The sequence below is a fragment of the Ochlerotatus camptorhynchus genome, unplaced genomic scaffold, assembly GCF_037179485.1.
Source record: "Ochlerotatus camptorhynchus isolate MF236.1 unplaced genomic scaffold, CSIRO-AGI_Acam_v1.1 ptg000028l, whole genome shotgun sequence".
Classification (NCBI taxonomy): Eukaryota; Metazoa; Arthropoda; class Insecta; order Diptera; family Culicidae; genus Ochlerotatus; species Ochlerotatus camptorhynchus.
In genome coordinates this window covers 108,958-132,636 of record NW_027040520.1, presented here as the reverse complement: position 1 = coordinate 132,636, position 23,679 = coordinate 108,958, and positions in this window count along the sequence as shown.

The following is a 23,679-nucleotide window of genomic DNA, read 5'->3' as shown; positions in this document are numbered from 1 at the left end:
GAGATAGGTAACTTCGGCGGACCACTCAACCCTTGTGCCATCCATGATTACAGTACAAGAGGGAGCCGGTTTTAGTTTGGGTGATTGTCGATGGAGGAACATGATTGTTTGTGTTTTGGAAGCATTGATTTTGATTTTCCACGTGGTGGCATAATCAGCAAAGGCGTTAAGGCATCGTTGAAGTTTGTTCGTTATTTCGCGAGGCATCCTTCCTTTGACGGCTATTGCGGTATCATCTGCGAACAGGAAAAACACGCAACCGTCTCCAAGGGGAGGAATGTCGGAAGTGTAAATGCTGTAGAGCAAGGGGCCCAGCAGACTGCCTTGCGGGACTCCTGCAGGGATGGAAAACGTGTCTGAAAGACAACCATTCAACGATACCTTAAACGACCTTTGCTGGAGGTAGCTACGGGTGATTTTAACCAGATGTAATGGAAAGTTGAAGTTACAGAGCTTGTATACAAGCCCATTGTGCCAGACATTATCAAACGCTTTCTCAACGTCTAACAAGGCCATGGCTGTGGACTTGGATACAGCTTTGTTACTTCGGATGTTATTCATCACCCGCACTAGCTGGTGATTGGTGGAGTGCCCCTTTCTGAACCCAAACTGTTCCGGAAGGAGAATGTTATTTTCCTCGACAAACTTGAGCAAACGATTGAGAATGAGTTTCTCGAACAATTTGCTCAGCGCTGAAAGGAGGCTGATTGGTCTGTAGCTTGAAGCTAGCGTTGGGTCCTTCCCGGGTTTGCGGATAGGTATGATTTTCGCTGTCTTCCAGATGCTTGGAAAGTAGTGCAGTTCCAAGCATCTGTTGAAGACAGCAGCCAGCAGAGAGTGAACCTTCATGCTGAGATTTTTCAACACTAGGTTGAATATTCCGTCAAACCCGGGGGCCTTCATGTTTTTGGTGCATTTCAGCGCTGAGCAAATCTGTTCCACTGTGATTCTATCCTCCGGAGGGATGGCACAAGGGGAGGAATCAAAGTTGAGTACGCATTGCTCAACCTGAACTTCGAGCGGACTTTGGATGTTGGAGCCAAGCAAGTGCGATTTGGCAATATGCTCACCAATCGCATTTGCTTTCTCCTGAGGGGTGATTATGAGCCGATCGTCATCATTTTCATCTTTTAGTGGCGGAATGGGTTTAGGGTGCGTCTTTAAGACCTTGGCAACTTTCCAGAATGGTCTGGAGCGGTCGTCCAGATTCTGGATAAGCCGCCCGAAGCTTTCGTTCCGGAGTGAGACCATTCTGGAAGCAATCTCCTTGTTCAGATCAGCCATTTCACGTTTCATCGCTTGATCTCCAGTCCTCTGAAACTGGCGTCTACGAACATTTCTCAGGCGAATTAAGAGTTGGGTGTGGGAATCAATAGCAATAAACTTACCCCTCACAGGAACTCGTCGGACGCACGCCTCGTCAGCCACGGTTATGGCTTGGTGGAGTCCCTCCAACGCTCGGTCGATGTCCTCCACGGTGTCAAGCGGCGGGTTGTCGATGATGTGCCTGTCTACCACGCGTCCAAACTGGGCCCAGTTTACGCGATGATAGTCCTTGCGCAGGCTTGAAGCAGGAGCCACGTTGCAGCCCAGCTCAGACAACACCGGTTGGTGGTCGGAACTGAGTTCGTTCAAGGCTACCGGCTTGGACAAGCCGATATTTGTCAGGAACAGGTCTAGCGTCGATGGGTTGCCCGCCGGTGAGATAAATGTTGGCTCATCCGAAAACCAAACGGAGTACAGCCCATGCTGTGAGTGGTCGAACAGGAGACGACCGTTCTGGTTCTGCTGGTAGTTCCGCCAGGCCTCATGGCGAGCATTCAGATCTCCTCCAACTACGAAGCGGGAACCGGTACGGGTGATGGTGGACAGGTCCTTCTTGAATTTAGCCGCTAGTCCACTGCTGGCGGCACACTGTCGAGGGCAGTAGACGGCGATGAACTGGACGTATCCAGTCGACGACTCCACCTCCACACCAAGGGCCTCGATGATAGTGGTGCGGATATGGGACAGAGTGTGGTATTTTATTCCTTTCTTGACGACGACCGCAACACCACCCCCCCTGGAGCTGGTGCGATCAAGCCGGATAATGTTGTGGTCAGGCAACCAGAAGCTGTCACCGGACTTTAGATGGGTCTCGGTTAGAAGGCCCACGTCGATGCTGTGCTTGCGGAGGAAGTCGGCAAGCTCAATCTCTTTTGCTCTTACAGAGCAAGCATTCCAGGTGACGATACTTAGCGGTTTAGACGCCATACTGGATGATGAACTTACCGAGCACTTGGATCTGTTCGGGCTTATTGCGGCACTTACGAAGAGCACCGGACATGTTGACGAAGATTTCCATCAGTTCATCCGCTGAGAACAGATCGGGGTTGTTGTTTTGCGCTGTTGGTTGTCTCCAGAATCCAGGGGGGGATGGAGAGCTTTGGCCAGCAGAATCACCGGAAGTTGCTTGAGCGGAATGCACCCGTGAATTCACTTGCCTTTGCTGAGGAGCACGAAGGGGCGGGAAATCCTCCGTCCGAAATGCCGGGACTTTGTCCTTCTTGCGTCCTGGTTGGTTGTTAGTTGCCGCCTGTTTTCGGATGCGTTTGAAGTCCTCGCGTTTGGAGCACTGTCTGTCGGAACCTTGATGAGCACCACCACAGTTGGCGCATTTTAACGCCACGGCTCCATCCGCAGGGCAGTTGGAAGTGGCGTGTTCTTGAGCGCAGTTGCTACAGCGTGGCTTGATGTTGCAGTTGCGAGTGCCGTGTCCAAAGTTTAGACATCGTTGGCACTGGGTCACATCGCGATGGCCTCCACGGTATGGCTCCCATCGTACGATTATGGAGTAGATTGAGCGGATAGCCTGCAGCGCATTCAGCGTCACCGTTCCCTTCTGGAAGTGCACCAGGAAAAGACAATCCGGGTACGTCTTCACGTTTTCGTCTCGCCTCGTCATCCGAAAGACAGCGATTGGGGCCAGCTTGTACCGGTCCTTGAGTTCTTCTTCGATCACCTTGGGATCAACATCCGGTAGACCCCTGATGACTACCTTGAAGGGCTTTTCACCGGGGATGTCGTGCGTGAAGTATTCCGCATTGGAATCCTTCAGGAATTTGACTGCGATTTCGTATTCCGCTTTCGTCCGGAGCATCACCTTAGTGCCGATCCTGCTGATCTTGTACTCAGCTGCGATGCCCAGCGATGCGAAATCGCCAATGAGCGTCTTGAGTGGCACTACCTTCACCACCAGTGGAGGAAGCTTGATTTTCGCCGCACTCGGGCCGGCAGAATTCTCGGTTTCGACGGCGTCGCCGAAATCACCGATGTCGCTGGCGTTCGTCGCGGTAACATCGTCGCGTCCGCTCGTACCATCGGACTGACCTTGGTTCTTCTTCCTCTTTTTCGTCCGCTTCACAGGGACTGGGTTGGTATTTCCAACATCGGTGGGCAGAGTAGCGTACCTATTTGAGGTAGGTACCGAGCTACCCTCACCACTGTTCTTCTTCTCCGCTTGTTCACGAAGTCGGCTCCGAGAGCGCTGTCTTCCCATCACGCGATGCGACCGACACTACTGACGACGCGACGTGCAGTATATCTGCAAACGTTTGTAACAAACTATAGATTTATCGAACAACTCGACAAAGCGAGCAAAGACCGAACTATACTGCTTGACGATCAAGCAGAGAATGAGCCTAAGCCTAAAGCGCAGATAACAACCTGTTATATAGACAACCAGCTCTGCCGGTACCATATTTTCTCGCTTCCCATTCGCTATATAATATAGCCAATGGGAAGCGAGAAAATATGGTAGGGGTCGTCCATTAATTATGTCACACATTTAGGGGGAGGGGAGCTTTGAAAACTGTGACGAGCCATACAAAAAAAAATTAAAGTCCATACAAAAAATGTGACAAAGTGGGGAGGGGGGTTGAAAATGGGCCAAATTTGCGTGACATAATTAATGGACCATCCCGTACCGGCAGAGCTGGTTGTCTATATAACAGGTTGCTATCTACGCTTTAGGCTTGGTTTCGATTCACCCGTACAACGACAAACAAGCATCAAGTGCTTGGAAAAGGAGGCACCAAGCGTCATCGGAAGGTTCTAGGTGAAAACATCAAGGGCACTACCAAGCATGCCATTCGTCGTCTGGCTCGACGTTTTAGAATAGAATTATATATCGAGTATCCCCTGCTTCTAAGTTTGGTAACAAGATTACAACTCTAGAGAGCAGCGGCGCCCGTGGTGTAGTGGTAAGCGTCCCAGCAAGCCTCGGTTCAATCCCAGTCAACGCTGCCAGGAAGTTCTGAGGCATAACATCCCTGAGCACGCCTTCCTTCGGGGTTCCCGGTTCATGAGTTGATGGGTCGATAGGTAGGGTCCAGGTGTGGGCATGCACAGTTCTACACACCAACTGCTCATTTGGTAATAACTTTTCACTCAGATGTTGAAATTTATTTTTCTTTAAAGTAATTGATAGATTAGGCTCATAGTTTACTATAGATATGCGAAGATTAGGTAATGCTTAACATTTGAATCAACACTAATCAATTTAACACTTAAATTCCGAGATGTATAGTGAGCACTTCTCACCTCATTTTTACAACACAAAAACAAATACAGTTTACTACTAGCATTAGAATCTACTTTATTTTACATAACTATAACAAGCTTACACTCTATTATATCTACTGCTTCAAAAAGAACTATGTTCCGTCAACTGTGTGCAAATTTATTAGCCAATGAGCAGTTCGTGACCAAAATTGTGTATGCCAAGCATGGGTGTGGGAAGCATTGGTGCTCAGCAAGGAAAACAAATCCAAGGAAAAAAAACAGCATTTTTTGTGGTCGTTGGGGGCGTGTGGTTCTGAATTGGCAACAAAATGTTCCGCAATTGTATCCTCCCTATTCGTACACGCCCGAAGATCGGAGGCGAATAACACTTCGACTTGTTTCATCTAGGAACCATTCTCTGATGACTGTGTTGGGGAAGCAGCACATGCATGTACGTGGATTTGTTAGTTATTTAGAAGCTTTTGGACAATGCTTGACATTTACCACTTTTTCAATAGTTTCAATTTGAAAATCAACAGTCAAGAACATTTTTATCGATGCGTAGAAATGTTTCTGATCGATTGGTGATAAAATAATTGAAATTGGTCTAGGGGCAGCTAAGTTACGTTCAAAATCTTTCATAATTTCTTTTTTTGCTTTTCATAAATTGTACCCCCATCTTCCCGAAAGACGTAGTCCTACGTCAAAAGGAATGATCTCAGCCAAATAACCAAGTGGAGCTGCACCAAAAGCAACCGGCCAAATTCATATTATATTATAATAAAATAAAAAGTAAATAAAAATGATAAGCTATTTGATACACTTCTGGTCCTTCAGGCTCTACAGGACAACTTTTTTCTAGAAATGAAAATTATAGTTATATAATGATAGCTATATAGTGATATAATGAGATTTTAAAAATGTGAAATAAAACTAATTTACTAGTCATGCAATATATAAAATAATGTTAAATAAACAAGTATTACAAAATACAAATAAGCTCGATTTCAGTTAACCTCAACACATTCAACTGATTTCAACTTCTGATATTTTATTGGAATTGAAACAAACACTTTATTATGCACCATGGAATTTCTTAACGCAATATGGAATGCTTTTTTTTTTAAATATTGGTAAACTTTCATAATGCATCAATAGTCAGAAAAATCGAGGTTATTTGGACAGTTAACAGTTTTTATGCAGTTTTAATCATGCATTCCAATGTTTTTTTGTATTTTCCTGAACGAAGGCTGAAAATAGTGAATCATTATAATATTAATCTAAAAATGTCGAAGAGCTGAAAATAAACTTAAAGATTTAAATCAATGCGTCCAGCCTAAACGGAGGGCTCGCGAACACAATAAGCTTCCTCATCACTCATATTCAGAATTTGATTAAATAAGTATTTACAAATATACAAATAAATATATCAATAAGTTATGTAACTTTCTATCCTGGAAAGGAAAAATTAAATGGTTAATTTCACTGTCATATAAACGTTAAACATACATTAGAGAAAATCAAATGATGTTACGTTGCTTCTTCCAGTTGTGTTTTGACCCTGTTATAAATATTTATCAATGAATATTTAATAATAATATAATAGGACCTAGGATGTATTCAAACTCAAACTATATCAAGATGGAAATACAATCATAGTGAATTATTCGTATACACCTAACCGTAAAAAGCCGAGGAACATGCATCATGCGACCGTGCTATCACTCTGACAAATGAAACGATGAACGATGAACATACATAAATCTCGAATACTCCCCCGAAGGGACGCATCCACTCCCGCAAATAATGCATCCCATCGTCAATCTGGCGCAACCAGCATCCCGCCCACGCATGCCAACACCACCATCAGATAGGAGAAATTTTCCCCTACCTGATGGCGGCGCCACAACGCGCGGGCGAGCCACCAACCACACCAAACCGACAATCAAACGCACTGCCCACAAAAGCAGACACGTCCCCTCGAAAATGCAATCGAGAAATGTGTAAGAACAATCTTCAACTGGAACATACTCACCAAATCAATACATCCGGGAGCGCATTCCTGATGCTTATCTTTCTCTAGTCATCTCTAAACAACCACAATTAAACATCTTTCCACTCTGTGCACAAAGTAATGCATTTTGCAAAAACCTAATAATAGATCCACGCGGTCAAGTACCAGCTCCACCGTTACATTTCTTGGGTCGATTCTAAACTACAATCTATATTTTTCAGTAGATGAACAAACGCCAAACTTCAAAATACAACTATGCGTTAGTTGATTCAAGAAAACTATTGTTAGAAAAGCAAAATTTTACAATGTTCATTAAACGAACTGCTCTTCATTATTGACATATTAAATATAGTTTGTTTTGCTTCTTTATCGATCTCAAAAACACAACTGCAAAATCATAAAAAAGTGAACAAGAACATTCAACTTAGATTTGAACCGTGTTCATCTGCGTGAGAGCCAGCTATCTTATGGCCTGCTCTACGCATCACAAGTTAAAAGTATGTGGATTTATGATGATCACTTGAAACCAAATTATATAAATAAATTACATTTGACGGTTGTTATAATTGATCAAATTATAGTTGAATGAGTATAAGATGAACAGTTGAATCTATTAGGTAGATATGATTGAGTTGATGGTCAAATTAATGTTGGAATAACTATAGGTTTCTTTCAAACAACAATATTTTTCCATGTGAAAGTCACTATTAGGATTGTTATCTTAACTTAACGAATTTGGTCTCCGTGCAGCGACACCGGTGGTGTAGTGGTAAGCGTGATTGCTTGTCACTACAAAGCGGCTGGGATCAATCCCAGTCGGCGCCGCCAGGATTTTCTGAGGCGTAACATCTCGGTTGGTCTTCGGTCCATGAGTTGATGGGTCGATAGGTAGGGTCCAGGTGTGGAAGCCGCCTCCTTGGGGTCGGTAGCATCGGTTCTCAGTACGGAAAAATAAACCTTTGACCAATACAAATATTTTGCACCGTCTTTAAGAGTAATTGCTGAAAGTATGTTAATTTTATCTGTTACAATTATGGAATATTTTTTCTGGTGATTTAGCACAAGTATTTTGAATCAGCGAAAAATATCTTGATGTCAGTAAATCTGCTATACGAAATATTGAATTCGGACTGGGTCAACATCAAAGCATCAATGACATCTCACGCTGGAAGCCTGAGGAATCTCATCCCTGGATAAGTCAGTAAGAAAACACTACAAAATTGGGTACAGATAAATCTCCATATCACGATGTGCTATGTTGCTGCACACTTACAAAAAATCTTGTTAATTTAAGTGCTCTGAGACTGACATATACGAGCGTCAATTTTGACAAAACAGTGAATCATAACAGAAGCGAAATTCAGTTAAATCAAACGTATTTTTCGTTGAATAACGAACTTTTCACTCTCGGAGCACTCAATATTACCTGACATATTTGCTTACATCTCATCCTTTATGTGAAAGATTGATTCCGTCACGTGTAAAATTAGTTATGTCTTAGTGTGTGGGCACAAGAAAACAGCTTTTTGTAAACAAACCTTTGTAGGCCCTTTCCTCGCCAACCGAGGGTCGTCCACACAAACCAACAACACCATCGGGAAGGGAAAAGTTTCCCTTACCTGGTGATGGTGATGGTTTACGTAAGTGTCGTGTGAGTGGCGATAAAACGGCATGGGAAGGTTTAAAAAGCTTATATGCGCTTTTCACATGTTGTTCTTGAACTGGTTTGATATGTTGAATGTACGGCTTTTAAATACAATACCAGCATATCCAAAAAAGCAGTTTCCCGTTTATTTTCGGAATTTCGAAAATTTTGCTGGTTGTGTGATGTACATTTAAATAACCAACCAAATGCAATTAAGCAATTGCCTTTTTCAATCTATTGACCCCTTTGGCTAAATTGCATTTGGTTGGTAATTTAAATGTACATCACACAACCAGCAAAACTGAGCAATATTTTTCCTGGATATAGAATTTATAAGTTCAGTCCTGTCTATGCTATAACCCATTTTTAGCTCAATTTACTCAAAGGGTGACAGACGGCGGTAGATTGATCCACGTGTATCTGAAACTAGATGATATAGGGTAGAGAGCTACTTCGGCGTAATCGCCTATTTTGGGTATATCGAGCAGAAAAAATCAAATAAAGCCATGTTTTCGGTGTTAACAAGTCAATTATGCGTTTGGTACGCTAATTCTGTTTAAAATCTATCGAACGAAGTCAATGAGAACATGTAACATGAGTTTTTGCACCCATTATTCTCAAAAACAAAAGAGGCGCTCTCACTAAATCAATTTTTATCTTCATCCGATAGGCCAAGTTTGGGGTCAAGAAGCAGTGCTAGTTTGTTAACAATATTTCAACAATGTGTTACTCTTTAACAAATCTTACGATACGTACGGACAGTTAAATAAATTTGTAGTGAGAATTTTCCATTGTGTTAAAAAAAAATCCGTTTGAAAAATAGACGCATGGCCCAAAATTAGATCTGAGCCCTATACTACAAAATTCAGACGTTTTCATTTGTTTCTAGTTATATCCAACGACAGGCAAAATATCGTTCGAAAACTACATAACATGTGCTTCATTTTGATAAAAATATGAAGGTTGATTCATAACCACAACATATAAGTCGGTGCAAAAAATTGTTGATATCAATGAAGTTTTAGAGCTTGGGCAAATGGTTTGAAGTTGTGGATTACTATGGAAGAAGTTTAAATTTCACAAATATCGCTCTAATCTTCATTTTAATAGTCCAACAAATTTGGTATGTGGCTGTTATGACCATGACCAACTGTTGTTGTTACGGTCAGATGCAAATGAAACCTTCTGGATTTTGTAGTATATATCACCTAGTTTCAGATACGCCGTCTGCCGCCCTTTGAGTAATTTGTTCTCAATAATGGGTTATTTTTGGTTAAACAGGTGATATATTTATGAAATAAGCAAAGATAGAGGAGTACTATGTTCTACATAGTTCTGTATTTTTGTTTTCTGCGGAAATTTGTGGACCATGGCTCTACACTTTCGAGGCTCTAAAATAAGCTAGATTTTGTTTCTTCTTTCAGGTAACGTATCATATCAATAACGCCAAACGAAAATAAAAATAAGCAAGCCTTGCTTTGCTCACCTCTTTCAATAGAAGTAACGTTGGTTATATTGACATTTGAAAAACAAAATATGTTTCATTCTTTTCTAGTGGGATTGATCAAAAAACGAATGGAGTCAAATCTTTCAAGTTCACGCGTACATCTTTCAAATTCATGAAACTTTCCCGAAGACACCACTTAACATACTTAAAATAAAATTTTCCCACTCAAATCTCAAACGACCATGTTGTATGTTTTAGACCACTATGCCATATTGCTAAAAATAAAATAAAAAAAGTTGCTCGGGACCGATTACTGGCTGATTCATTCGATGTTCAGTATAATATCAGGGAAGTGCTTTGAAATGGGACTCTGTTATTTTATCAGATAATTATTGCCGGTAATTATTATGGTTCTGATACCAATCCTGATTCCAGCATCGAAGTACAATCAGATTTCCACAGGACCAGTTGAGCCCAGTTACATGTTAAATATTCATTTTAAGCCATTTTAGGGTCTGTTCCTGCAAAAATTAGACTCCTGTAATGTGCCACAGCTCTTGAACGTGACATATATCTTCAGATCATAGACGTATAAATGTCCTCCACTTATTTGGAGGCTTGTGTTAAAACCAACTACGAAATAGGATACAATTTAGAGTGATAAGAAAACTTAAGAAAAAACCATTCGCTTCAAATTATGGTGAGCAGCAATAAAGCCAGTTTTTTACAAACATTAGATAAGAAGTAAAACCAAATCAATTGAAAACGGAAATTAAATTTAAAATATCCTACCTAAAAAACTTCGACACTGGATGTTATGTGTGGATAAATTTTTTGAAAACATAACCCAAAATTGCAGTAAAAGCACCTAGTCTAACAAAATAACCTGATCTTGTACTAAACCTAAAGCATGGTGTCCAATTTAAAATCCTTAGATGATGTTTTCATTATTTATTAAACCAAATTAAATTAATAATTGAAATAACTACACGAGAAATCGATTGGTTTGTCCTTTCGGGTGTACCGGTTCGCAGAATACAGAATATATTTGTATGAGACAAATATGATATAAATATGATATACGAATACATTAAACGTCCAATATGCAAAAAACCCTTAACTGCAATGCCTTATAACTGAACGTCCACTAATTGAAAGAAGTTCAAGGGTATTTATCTGGCAAATGAATGCATTTTAAAATTCACCAAATTGTCTCGAAGATGCACTTCCACAGTTATTAATTAAGAGCTTTCAATGCTTGTACCATTTTTGCATTAGTTTAATTGTGTGGCAAGTACAATCATACTCCATGCCCAGGGAAGTAGAGAAATTTATAATTTATTTCCTCATAAACAGAAAAACATAGATTGAAATCGAGATAAGGTACCAATAGGACTGAAATGTGAATACTTTCAATATGTTATTAACATGATTTGGTATTTCCCATACAAAATTATCATTTTCCGTGTGACTTTTGAAAGAACGATAAAAATAAACAACGGTCATGACTGGGACTGTGGGACTGGGACTGTTATGCGAGTAATTAAATTTATCTTTAAGCTGATTATGGGGGGAGGCAGAGCCTTATGACCCCTCTGACTATGACCAAGAGTGCAATCCGCTATGTATGCTATGTATTTTGGAAGCATGATTTGATAAAAGTATTTTACACACATTAACGTAAGATGGGCCCGTTGAGCTGCTTATTTAGTGTCCATGTCTTTCGATTTTTATCTGAGTTTTTCCAATCTACCGCTACTGAGGAGCTTAAAATATAAATGTTTCTTAAAATACAAGTGAATCTGACAGCAAAACTTAATCAAATAGTGCAGATATAATCGAAAAGCAATCGATAATCAAAGCGTTTAAAGCCCAACATTGATTTGTTACATACGCTTTAGAAATGAACCCCAAAATATTCCCGAAAGGCTCCAAAACTTATTTAAAATAATAAAGAGTCCAGAAGATTATGCTTACCGTCTAGTTAAACTGGTTTCTGATGTTATTTTCTTGATACAGGAGGCATGAAAAATGTTCCTTGTTCCATTTCTTTACAATGGATACGATCGGCCAACAGGCAAAGGTTGCAATTCAGTGCGATAAGTCGAAAGGAATAATTTACACAAATTGCATATCATTTACTCACTTTAAAGTTCTCGCAACGGTTGTACTTCGATGTCTGCGGACGTTTCATCACTACTGCGTTGCAATGCAACCGTAGCTCTTTAGTAACAATGTTCCGATAAAATCCTTGTCAGAAGGAAAAACTTTCTTCGTCATCCATTCCTAGACGTAAAAAGGCCACGGAGGAGGTGCATTACAGGAATTCGGACCTAGTGACGAAGAAATTAGTATGCAAAGTGTGCTTCTCTGTCGGACGGAGGGAAAGGTGACGAACTGCAATCTCAAACACATTCCGATAAAAAGTGCAATAAATAAAAATGGCATGCAGAAAGGAGCACGAGTGAAAAAAAATAGCTTCTACTTCACTTGTGTGGCATAGGAAGCGCATCGCTCACTACCCCGTTTAACACGATTTATTAGCTGCTAAACGGAATGGACTTTTATTGATTTGCACTTTGTAGCACTTCATTATGGAAACAGAGTTAGAACAGTGATAAATGTGGTACATAGAGTAGGCACGGAATAATAATAATAATAATAATTATTATTATAATAATAATAATAATAATAATAATAATTGATATAATATGAATAAAATTAATAATAATAAAAATATTAAGAGTTATTATAACAATATTATTAATAAAATAAATAATATGAATAATAATTAAAATAATAATTATAATAATAATAATTAAAATTAATAATAAAAATAATAATAATTTTTTTTTGTATTTATTTAAGACAATTTACATCCATAGATGCATTCATGTCTGTTTCAGTTTAGTGTAATGATGTGTGGGTGTGAGTGTTGGTGTTTATGGTTAATTGCACTAAGCTTTGTCTCTTTTCCTCGTTTCCTTCACTTCTTCTTTTCAATTAATTTCACTTTTACTTTTTCTATCTTTCCTTCATCTTCTTTATTCATCATCTTTTTTTTAATATTTTGTTGATTTCCTCCAATTTTCCATTGGTGTCGTCTTCTTCATTTTGCTATCTTTTTTATCTTCTTCCTCTTTTACGCTTCATTTTTCGTTCCGCCTTTACTTCATCATAATTTTTCTTTTGATCTTCTTCTTCTTTTTCTTCTTCCATCCGCTATCCGCTTTGTATTCTTGATGACCTTCAGCTTCTTTACATAACCGTATCAATTTGTCCAGTTCAGTTTATCTTCTTTGATCTTCATCCAATTGCATGTTTGCCTTCCTCACATTCTTCTTTCCTTCCTTGCTCAGTTAACTGCTTAACCTTCTTGCTTTTACAGTGGGTTTCGGCTGCTCCTTCTTCTTCACATTCTTCCTTCCTTCATTGCTCCGTTAACTGCATAATCTTCTTGCCTCTACACCGGGTTTCGGCTGCTTGTCCTTTTTTTCTCTACATCCTTCAATTTTTTCGGTACAGTCCAATTTGCCGTAGAAAATTCAGCAAATTGGTGGTTTGCTCCTCAGAGTTTCCTAGCGCATCTCGCAAGCTTGTTGTGTCAATATCGTTCTCTTGTCGTTGACTCTCGTAGTTTTTACACTGCAGAATCACGTGTTGAACATCTAAAGCCTTTCCACAACAACTGGGCAGGGCTTCCTTCTTCAATAAGAACGTATGGGTTAGCCGCGTGTGACCAATTCTTAGTCGTGTTAGCACACGCTGGTCGAAAGTACTTCCCCATTCCGTCCACTTGTGCGTGTCGTTTTTGACTTCTCTTAGTTTGGAGTCTCTGGTCGCGAACCATTGGTCGTTCCATCGTTGGCGAATGTTTTGTATCACCATTCTCAGCGCATCATCGCCTGGGATTGGTACATCAATGGGAGGTTATGTTCTCGCCATGTTTGCTAACCGATCAGCCTCGTTGTTTCCGTGGATGCCGGCGTGTCCAGGTATCCAGCAGAAACGGACGGATTTGTTTCGTGATATTTGTTCCACTTCCTGAATCCACGGGTGCTTAGATGTTCCAGCTTCTAAGGCCTACAGACAACTTGCAAAGTCCCTAAGAATGACTAAGGCTCTGAACCATTTGGTGGATTATTTTAACTTTTGGTTAAAATTTGACAGATGAAAAGTTATCGATTAACCCTGCTTTACGAGCGTGGTTACTTCTGACAGACAAGAAGTTAAATTTTGACGACCGTGGCTCGAAAACCGGTCGATCAACAGCACGAGGATTTTCGAACATAAGAAATAACTTTCGAAATGTCACTTTTAACCACGAGTTAAATTTAACTCGGCAAATGGTTCACAGCCTAATTCGTTCGAAATGTTCGGAATAGAAACAGCCATCTTAATGGCGTACGCCTCCGCAGAAAAAAACGCTACATTGCGTCGGAAGGCTTAATTTCCCGCTAAACCATTATTATGAAATGCGGCACCTACAGTGTTGTCGTATTTGGATCCATCGGTGTACATTACGGTTGATCGATGGAAGCGGGTCGACAGTAGTTGTTGCACTATCGGACGAACTTTCTCGTACACATTTTTTGACGTCCCACAGGATCGAAGTGGAGAAGGAAGCACAAATTTTACCCACACCTTCTACATGGACGACTTGAAGCTGTTTGCGGAAACAGTGGAGAAGCTACACCACTATTGCAGCTTGTAATAGTAATGACATCCGGATGGATTTGGAGTCGATGAATGTCGAACAGTCCCGTTGGGGTCAAGTAGTGGATGCTGGCAGTGTTTGCATCAACGAACAGGAGGAGATTCAGAATATGGTTGAAGGCAAAACCTACAGGTATCTGGAGTTCCTGAAACTGAAAGGGATTCGCCATACAACGATCAAGAAGGAGCTTCAGGGAAAGTTCTTGTATCGTATCAATCATATTCTGAGGTCATTTCTGTCGGCCAGCAACAAGATAAAGGCGATAAACACGTTTGCCGTGCCCCTATAGCTTTGGGGTGATTAAGTGGACCAAAACAGACTTGGAGACGATAGAACGAGCAGTACAAATGCCGTTCACTACACAGCAAAAAATAAATGTTGATATCACATCAAAGGAAATGCACTTCAATCGTGCCAAAAACGACAAACTTATCATTAAATTAGTGCATGAACTGACATTACATTGCTTTTTCTGCATTTGATTATTTTTGTGGCAATAAAAATTACATGAGGTTTTCGACATTATTGAAGTGCATTTTGTAATGTAGTATTGAAATTTATTTTTTGCTGAGTAAGCATCGCATGCATCACCCAAAATCGGCCATCGAGGGAGTCACCTTGCCACGTGATGAAGGAGGAAGAGGCATTACTGATATCCAAGCGCTATGTGTTTCCCAGATTCAGCTACTTCGTAGAAATCCAGAACCGTCACGAAGCCTACCAGCTGAATTTCGACCTAAAAACTGTCGAAGATAAAGTCGCATCGTGGAAGCTGAAGGAGCTGCATGGGACGCATCCCCATCAGTTGGAACAAGCGCATCTCGACAAAGGGGCGTCGAATACGTGGCTGGTGCGAGGTCAACTCTTCTCAGAGACTGAAAGTTTCATAGTAGCCATCCAGGATCGGGTTATTGCGACATGTAGAAAGTGTAATGCAGAATGGGAGACGATCAAACATGCTGTTGCTGGTTGCCAGAATTGGCAGAAGTAGCGTATATCGGTCGTGACAACAATGTCGCTAAGATGTCCTTGATCGCTCCGTCAAATTTAGCTATGTCGAACTTTCTTAAATTTATACAAGCGATATACGTATCTACACCACAGCAAGTAATTATCTTATACAAATATCAAAGTTGTTGAACCGACTGTTTTCCTCAACGTTCACTTTTACGCTTAAGACATTTTCATTAATTAAAGAAAATCACCTTATAGCAATAACTTCGACTAAAAATCACTCCCACTCACGCATACGTTCTTCGGCAAAGTTATGTTGGTAGAATGCGGTAGAATCCTCGTGTGCAGCCACAAAACAACTGGGGCATGGCGTAACAAACTCCACATGCCGACTCAGGAGCACCGTGTTAACTTTATGCTTTCCTTGTTGGAGCACGGCCCAGGATTATCCCCAGTATGGAAAGAAAAGTTTTAATTGCAGCTTCAGGGGTAGTTTCATACGTGTGAGGTCTAATTAAATTGATCATTGCATGGGCGCCTACCATACATGAGTAACGGCATGAAAGATTTGCATGGGAGAGACGATGTTGATCCATATTGGAAAACTGTGATGCACAGTGTAAGACAGAAAGATTCTTCGTGCATGGTAATGAATCATAACAGTCTACGTCTATATTGGATGTTTCGTAAATTATATACATCGTTTATCTAGCATTTTTCATGCTATTAATGATGTTTATTGCGATCATTGCACATGTATGTCATGATTACAGATTTCAACTTTTTGCTCTACATGCCTTGAGACATTCCATCTTAAACTATTACTTACTCTTAACTAGATATTCCTTAAATCAGCACGTCCTCAATTATTGATAGAGAGAGCTCTCTTAACCATCATCATTGAATGACAAACACAAACGATAAATTAACCATTAACCATTAACCTGCCTTTATTTTCAAGAAATCCTTCTCAATGTGGAGGAAAATACCGATTTTTAGATAATATCACATAAATATTAGAAACAGTAGCCGTAGAAGAGCTTTAATTTTAAAAGTTCCAATGTGAGTAGAAGCATTCCATGTCCATCTTTAACTGTACATAAACGATAAAGACTACTTGCCGAAATGGTGTACCCTGGTGGTTTTCAGCAGTTATTTTTGGCCAATTCCCAAAACTCATCGGTACATATGAAGAGGGAAGCAGATTTTCTGCCGCTAAATGGAAACGGTTAAACTGAATGGTGAACAACGATTCGATGGATCAAAGTGAGGATTGCCGAAAACAGCTTTTTCAACTCAAAATGATAATGACCTCATAAAGGATGAAGCAGACCTAACATTATTACCATTATAACTCAGGATGAGCTGAAATGGTATTTAGTTTGAAGTTGTTTTGATGATCTCACCGTGAGATTTGAACAATAATTTACTTTTAGCAATGACAAATACGGACTCTGTTTCGGCTAAATGGATTTACTCAAAAGCGAGTTGAATTTTTCGGGCAGGAATATGAGCAAAATCGATAGAGGTTTCTCTTAATCTATTAGTATACTCTTAGACTGAGTGAAATTTCTAAAGATTTCCCTCACATTCAATATTCAAGAAGATTTTCCTGGTTTGTGGAAAACCAGGAAAATCTTCTGAATATTGAATATGAGGGAAATCTATGGAAATTTTACTTAGTCTAAAAGTAACCGGAAAATTCAAATTACTTTTGAGTAAATCCACTGTTTGCCAAAATTAAGCGAAACGATTAACGAAGAAGCACTGGCAATAGTGCAACTGGGGATCTTGTTTTAACGGCGTATGTGTGTTTTATATATTGTAAGGAGGAAATAATAAAAAGGTCTGTTTCCCCGCTTTGGTACGGTGTGGGATTCTTAACCACTAAAAACTCCGTATTTTCCTCTAGCCTGTTCCGCTGGAACCACCGTACAATATTTTTTCGGGAAGTGGGGGGTAAACTCCTGTACCTGTGTTTAGCTCAATTAGGCGGCGTTGCTAGTTCACTGATCGTCTCTTCACTTTCACAATATTTGCATAGTGTAGAGATCTAATTCGGCCTAGTTGTCTATTTTATGCCTATCGTTTTCAAATATATCCATGATTTCTTCGTTAACAAGTCACGATACTTTAGTTCAAAAGCTACCGAACGAAGTCATTATTTTCGAAAACAAAAGAAACGTTCCGACCGAATCAATTTGTATCTTCATCCGATAGGCCGAAGTGAATTCAATAGCGTTTCAATGCGTTAGACCGAATGTAGAATCCGTAGGCCGAGGTTGAGGTCAAGAAGCAGTGTTAGATTTTTAACGATATCTCAACAATGTGTTACTCTTTAACAAATCTTACGTACGGAAAAGTAAACAAAGTTAGAAGTTGTCTGCTTTGAAAACACTCCATTTTGTGAAGAAAAAAAATTCACTCGTAAATTACACGCAAATACGGCCCAAAATTAGATCTAAGCCCTAACAGAACTATGGGTGTCATTCCTCGTGCTCTTGTCTATTACTTGAATAACTTCCGCCGAGTTGATGATCACTCCGCTAAATGGATTCAACTCCTATGGCTCAGCCTCAAATCTTGCGTAGCTTAAAACTACTTGCTCCGAAGATTCTTACACATTTCCACTTTCAGGGCGGATGGGTAATCCGAACCAAGTGGCGTGTCCAAACCAATATATAGAGGATAGACAAAATGTTCGGGACAGGCTAAATTTTGGCAAAATTCAAATGGCATTAACTTTTTGAAAAATGAACCAATGTTGATAAAACCCGGTGCATTTTATAAGAAAGTTATAGCAGTTTTAATAAGCCATTTGAAAATGTGTGGCATTCAGTTACCACCGTAGATGTTTTTTTTTTTTTGTGGTATGTCAAAACAGATTTTTTTCATAGCTTGTATTTTTTTGGTATGAAAAGTTATTTATGTTTTTCCTGATACTAAAAGAAATATCTAAATAAAGATCTGTTGAGAAACAACTTAGATCTGGCCATTTCATTGAAATCGGTTTTGGTAAAGTGACCAGTAATGTTAATCTTTTGAATCACGCCAATTTGATTTTTCAGCGCGATGTCTTCTGAATCGTTTTCAGCGTCACAAGTTGCTATGGCCATCTTGGAGCAGGTTTTGGGGTTCCCCGATGTAAGTGGCCTATTTGGGACATGACCGAAAGCATATAGGTGTCAAACTTCATTGGCTTCATGGCATTGGATTGCATAGCCAATCGCAGCTTTTACAGGTTCACATCTTGCCCCGGCTTCCTTGGATCAGGTTCTGGGTGCCTCGGGGGAAGTGGCCAACTCAGGATATGATTGGAACCATATCAATATGGGTGTCAAACTTTAAGATTTTGCAAGCCAATGCCAATGGCCTGCACAAATTTAGAGCTATGTAAGTGAAATTCAATGATTTCCCATCGTTTTCCCAAAATCTCCATATAAACTTCAAACCATCTAAACCTTTATCAATGTTTACCTTTTCTGTACAGACACATATTTTGGATGTCAATCTAAGCAGGACACTTTTCAAAAAGTGTTTTAAGGTGTAAGGTTATCATTAAACCTTCCAAAACTTTCCACTTCCATGTAGTGTACAAATTCCGAATATGATGTTCATTTTTAAAGTACCTCAAAATTTAACATACTTACTTATATAAAATTCTTTACAATACATTATATGTAGAATCTGACCGCGGATTTCAATTCCTCGGTAAATTTAAGACTGATTAAACTCAATAAACAAATTACTTAAGTGTATTCTATGCTTTTCATAACCAAAAACGCGATTTAAAACAAGTATATTGAAATACCCTTGGATACCTACATCCAGCAAAGCATTATGTTTACTGAATGTAGACAACCAACAAACTTGGAAAAGAGCATTTTTAAATAGTTTTAAGCAAACATAATCAATCTGTATGGGTAGAGGTTGAACGTACATCAAGGCAACTTCTCTTTATATGGATGGGATGGTTGATTTTATATGATTTTTTTTTATATTTATGATTATTTCGTGAACTGCTGTGGATTCAATCTTCTCAAAATATTCTCACAAGTTCCATAAACAATCTGCATGGATACAGGTTGAACCTACCTCCTGGCAACTCCACTTTATATGGATGGGATTATTGATTGTATATGGAAAATTTATTTTTATATATATATTTTTTTTTAGAAAATAGAATATGATCTGTATATGGAAAATTTATTTTTATATATATATATTTTTTTTAGAAAATACGTAGTTACGTGAAAATTTTGTGTTTTCTCAAAATATTCTCATAAGTTTCAAAAACAAATTGCATGCTCGCAAAACAAATTTCTCTTACATCCAATGTAAGGTTCTAATGGCAGTTCTTGCAATGGACTGCAGCGTACAAGAGACTTTTTACATAATGCATATTTTTGTGTAAAACCTTCACGAGTTGATTTTCTAGACGGAATGCACTTGGGGAAACAGAATATGTTCGAAAAATAGGCTAACATAAAAATTAAAAATAATTTTAACATCCTTCCGACGATCACATCGGTGAATCTGTTCATTACACTGTAATAGAACGTTACATATCTTGCTTGGATGTGGGTACTGATTAGACGTTCCTCAATGCAGTTAAACATTGAAAAGCAATTATGGGTGGTTTTCTTAGGAAAATCGATTTTTTCCATTGTTTTAAAAATACGCAGGTATTTTTTGGCTTGGTTTTTGTGAGGGACTTTGTACGCGAAAGGTGTACAAACCGGTATTCTCATCACTATTAAAACAATCTGCGCAACTTGTCCGAGAATGAGATTCGAACTCGTAACTTTGGCGTATGGAGATATGCATGTTTAACACTAAACCAGAGCAATCACAAAAATCAAAAAAACTATCCCACTAGATTTTAAAATAAGTTTACGATGATTCAAACCAAGCCAGCTTACATATATATAAGATCATGAGTCTATTAATTTTTGAATTAAAGTTAAACGTATCCGCACTAAACGAGCTACATTGAAGTTTTTGTAAAGTAATAAGCCACTACAAAACATAAAAGAACCTCGATGGTGGTATCTGAACCAATTTGAGTTGGACTAGTTCCATTTTTTTTATGGCTAGCGGCGCCGGTGGTGTAGTGTCAAGCGTGATCGCCTCTCGCCCTAGCAGGCCTGGGTTCAATCCCAGTCGGCGCCGCCGGGATGTTCTGAGGTCCAGGTGTGGGAGCTGCCTTTCTGGCATTGGTAGCATTGGTGCTCAGCACGGAAACAAATCAAGGAAAAAAAAATTTTTGGCTTTATCTTCCATAAAACCCTATTGAATTCCATCCCGATCGGTCACTTTTCTCAGCGATGACTGAAACGATTTGAGTGAAACAGGTTCAATTTTATTTGTTTTTTTTTTTTGATACAATCTTTGAGAATTTTATCCCGATCACGTTTTGTTCCGGAGATATGATCAAAATAGAGATATTTTGCGATAAAACATTATTACTGACTGACTTTCTCAGAAATGGCTTGCCCGATTTGTGTGCAATTGGTATCATTTTGTTTGTTTATATCTATCATAAAATTATATAAAGTTTCATGCGAACATTTGGTTCCATAAATATGACCAAAAAAATTATATTTTTCGATAACACGTAATACTCACTTAATTTTCTCGGAGATGACCGAATAGATTTGAGTGAAACCAGGTTCATTATCTTTGTATCTATTTCCAATAAAACATTATTGAAATTAAATAACGATTGGGCATTTGATTCCGGAGATATGACCAAACACCCTGATTTATCCACCTACACCCATATAAACTTGAAATGGTTTGTGCCAAGTCAGTTTCTCACTAAATGAGTTCAAATTTTGGGAGGCTAATCAAGGCCCAATTTGGAACCGTTTGAGCACATCCGGAGCATGCGTGAGTGTTGTAAGTGATGCAGAACCAGTGATGCAAAATATCATGACACTCACCGAGTTTGTAAGAATTTAGAATCAGTAGGCATTGAAAACGCGAATTCAATACCGACAAAAATCAAAGTCTTAAGGCCCAAACGTAATGTGGACGGAAGCGGAACGGAAACGGAAAGTTTGACAGTTGTCACAAATGACATCAAGAAGCCTAACCCATGTCGATTTGGTTTTAACTAGTTTTCAATTCGACAAGTAGTCTTACTCAGATCGGGCTTTTCCGCTTCCGCTGTCATTGCGCTTGGGCCTTTACTCTTTCCGTCCAACAAAAACAAAAATGGAAGTCCTTAGTTAGTAAGTTTATAAGCACAAAATGCACTCAGGACCTCATTTGGGACAAAATAATAGTTAACTATATTCATTAGAGCTAGTACAGATAAATGCCAACGGTTGGAACGTTCAAATGTTTTATATTCAACTAATTTGGATAATATATTAGAAGCATATAGTGATCTAATTTCAGGAAATCTATCTGGTTGGAAATATACTCGACTTCCATAGCATAGAGTACTATTGTGTTTGCCACAAAATAAATAAATTCACGCATCCGTTGGCATAGAAAGCTCTCAATTAATAACTGTGGAAGTGCATCTAGAATATTAAGATGAGAGCCGACAGAACGTTCGCAAAAGTAGCGAAAAATCCTAGAAGGTGAACCAGTTCCGACTGGTATCCACAGGTTTGTTGGACATATTTTTTAGAAACTAACAGTTACAGGGACGGTGAGTTACCAAATTTCCGAAAATCATTTGTAAGAGGAAAATATTACGCTATATTTCGCTTTCATTTTCAACAAAGCATCATTAAGCTCCAATTATCTGAAAATCACCTACCTACTTAAACTGTGAATCGCCCGTCGGAGCCAATTAGCGAAAAAAAAAGTCTGAAATGTTTTCAATAGCCGAACAAACCATTCGCAAATACCCACCAGCAGTATAACGAACGGATAAAGTTTTTATGAATGAGATTGGAAAACTGATAAAAACTTTCAGAACACTGTGCAAACATCCAAATATTGAACGGTCAAACACGCTCTTCACACAGATCTTGACCGTGGTAGTTTTTTTTTCCGGTACGTCCCGTATCCGAACAGCCAAGCAAATCGGAAGTCAAAACAAAGCTCTACACACATGTGTTGCACAAAAACTTTCTCCTGCTCCACCGACAAGGGCTGAATTTGAAGTCGATTGGTTCTACGTTGTGAAGCTGGATGGGAAAAAGCTGATGATTGCTGTATACAAAAAAAATGTGCTCAAAACCGATGCAATAGCTCTCAATGTTCCCTATAGGTAAATAAATCTCCTCCAATAGAATAGTACTGCGTGCCTTTCATTCGCGGAAATTTACTGCTGTTATACGCATAACTTTCCCATGTCATATGTAATCCTTCTGGGTAGTGCTGCACAGAATATTTGGCCGCCTTAAATTAGCAAAATTTCGGTCAAACATTTTTTCAACCGCTCCTTTGAAAGTTAAATGCTGAATATCAGCAAAAATGTATACCTTAAGGCTCCACCGGAATGAGAAAATGGGTGAATTTGTAAAAAAATCATCTGGCATCAAGGAAATGTATTGCGACATGTAGTGCGATTCTCTACATGTTGCACTAACATATTTGCATATACATTCGGGGGTAAAACATATATTGGGAATTTAGTGATGGGTGAATATTATGGCTGATGGGGGATTCAAGTTTCAAAATTCATACCTTTATACAGATGCAGACATATTAAGGTTATGCGATAATTCGTATGAACCATGTTTTACATAAGAGATTGGATGTTATAATATCATATTGATTAATATCCCATTTCCTGTTGCTGACGTGACAGGCATGGTCAATTGATAATGGCTGGTAAACCATATGGAGGAAGTGATCGATCTGTATATTTCAGAAAACCATAAAATCAATAACTAGGTGGCTTTGTTGTAACATATTGGCTAAGGTTTTTGTTATTAATTTACTATAAAAAAATTGTGGGTGTTATGAAATTATTAAATCTTCAGAATATATTTTGCACTTGTCAGTTAAAAGAAGAGATTGTATAATAAGTGGTTGACACATGAAACCTGTCAGTTTCACTTTCAGAGAGGCACAATTTTATGATCGTTGAACATCCATTCTTCGTGAAGAGAGCATATTTACCAGGGTTGTGGCCATTCGTTTTCTATAAAAACTGGTTTTTCATCATTGTGAAATCAATTGATTGTATGCTTGTAATTAACAAGAAGAAGTTGTAATTTATATATTTGGCACATGAATATTTTCACTTATCCTTTTAGAGAGTCACAATCAGCAATTTTATGATCGGTGAATATTCACTCTTCATGAATAATTAATAATCATTGATTATCAAATTATGAATCTCTGAAAGCAAAATTGACAGGTTTCATGTGTAAAACACATACTTTACAAAC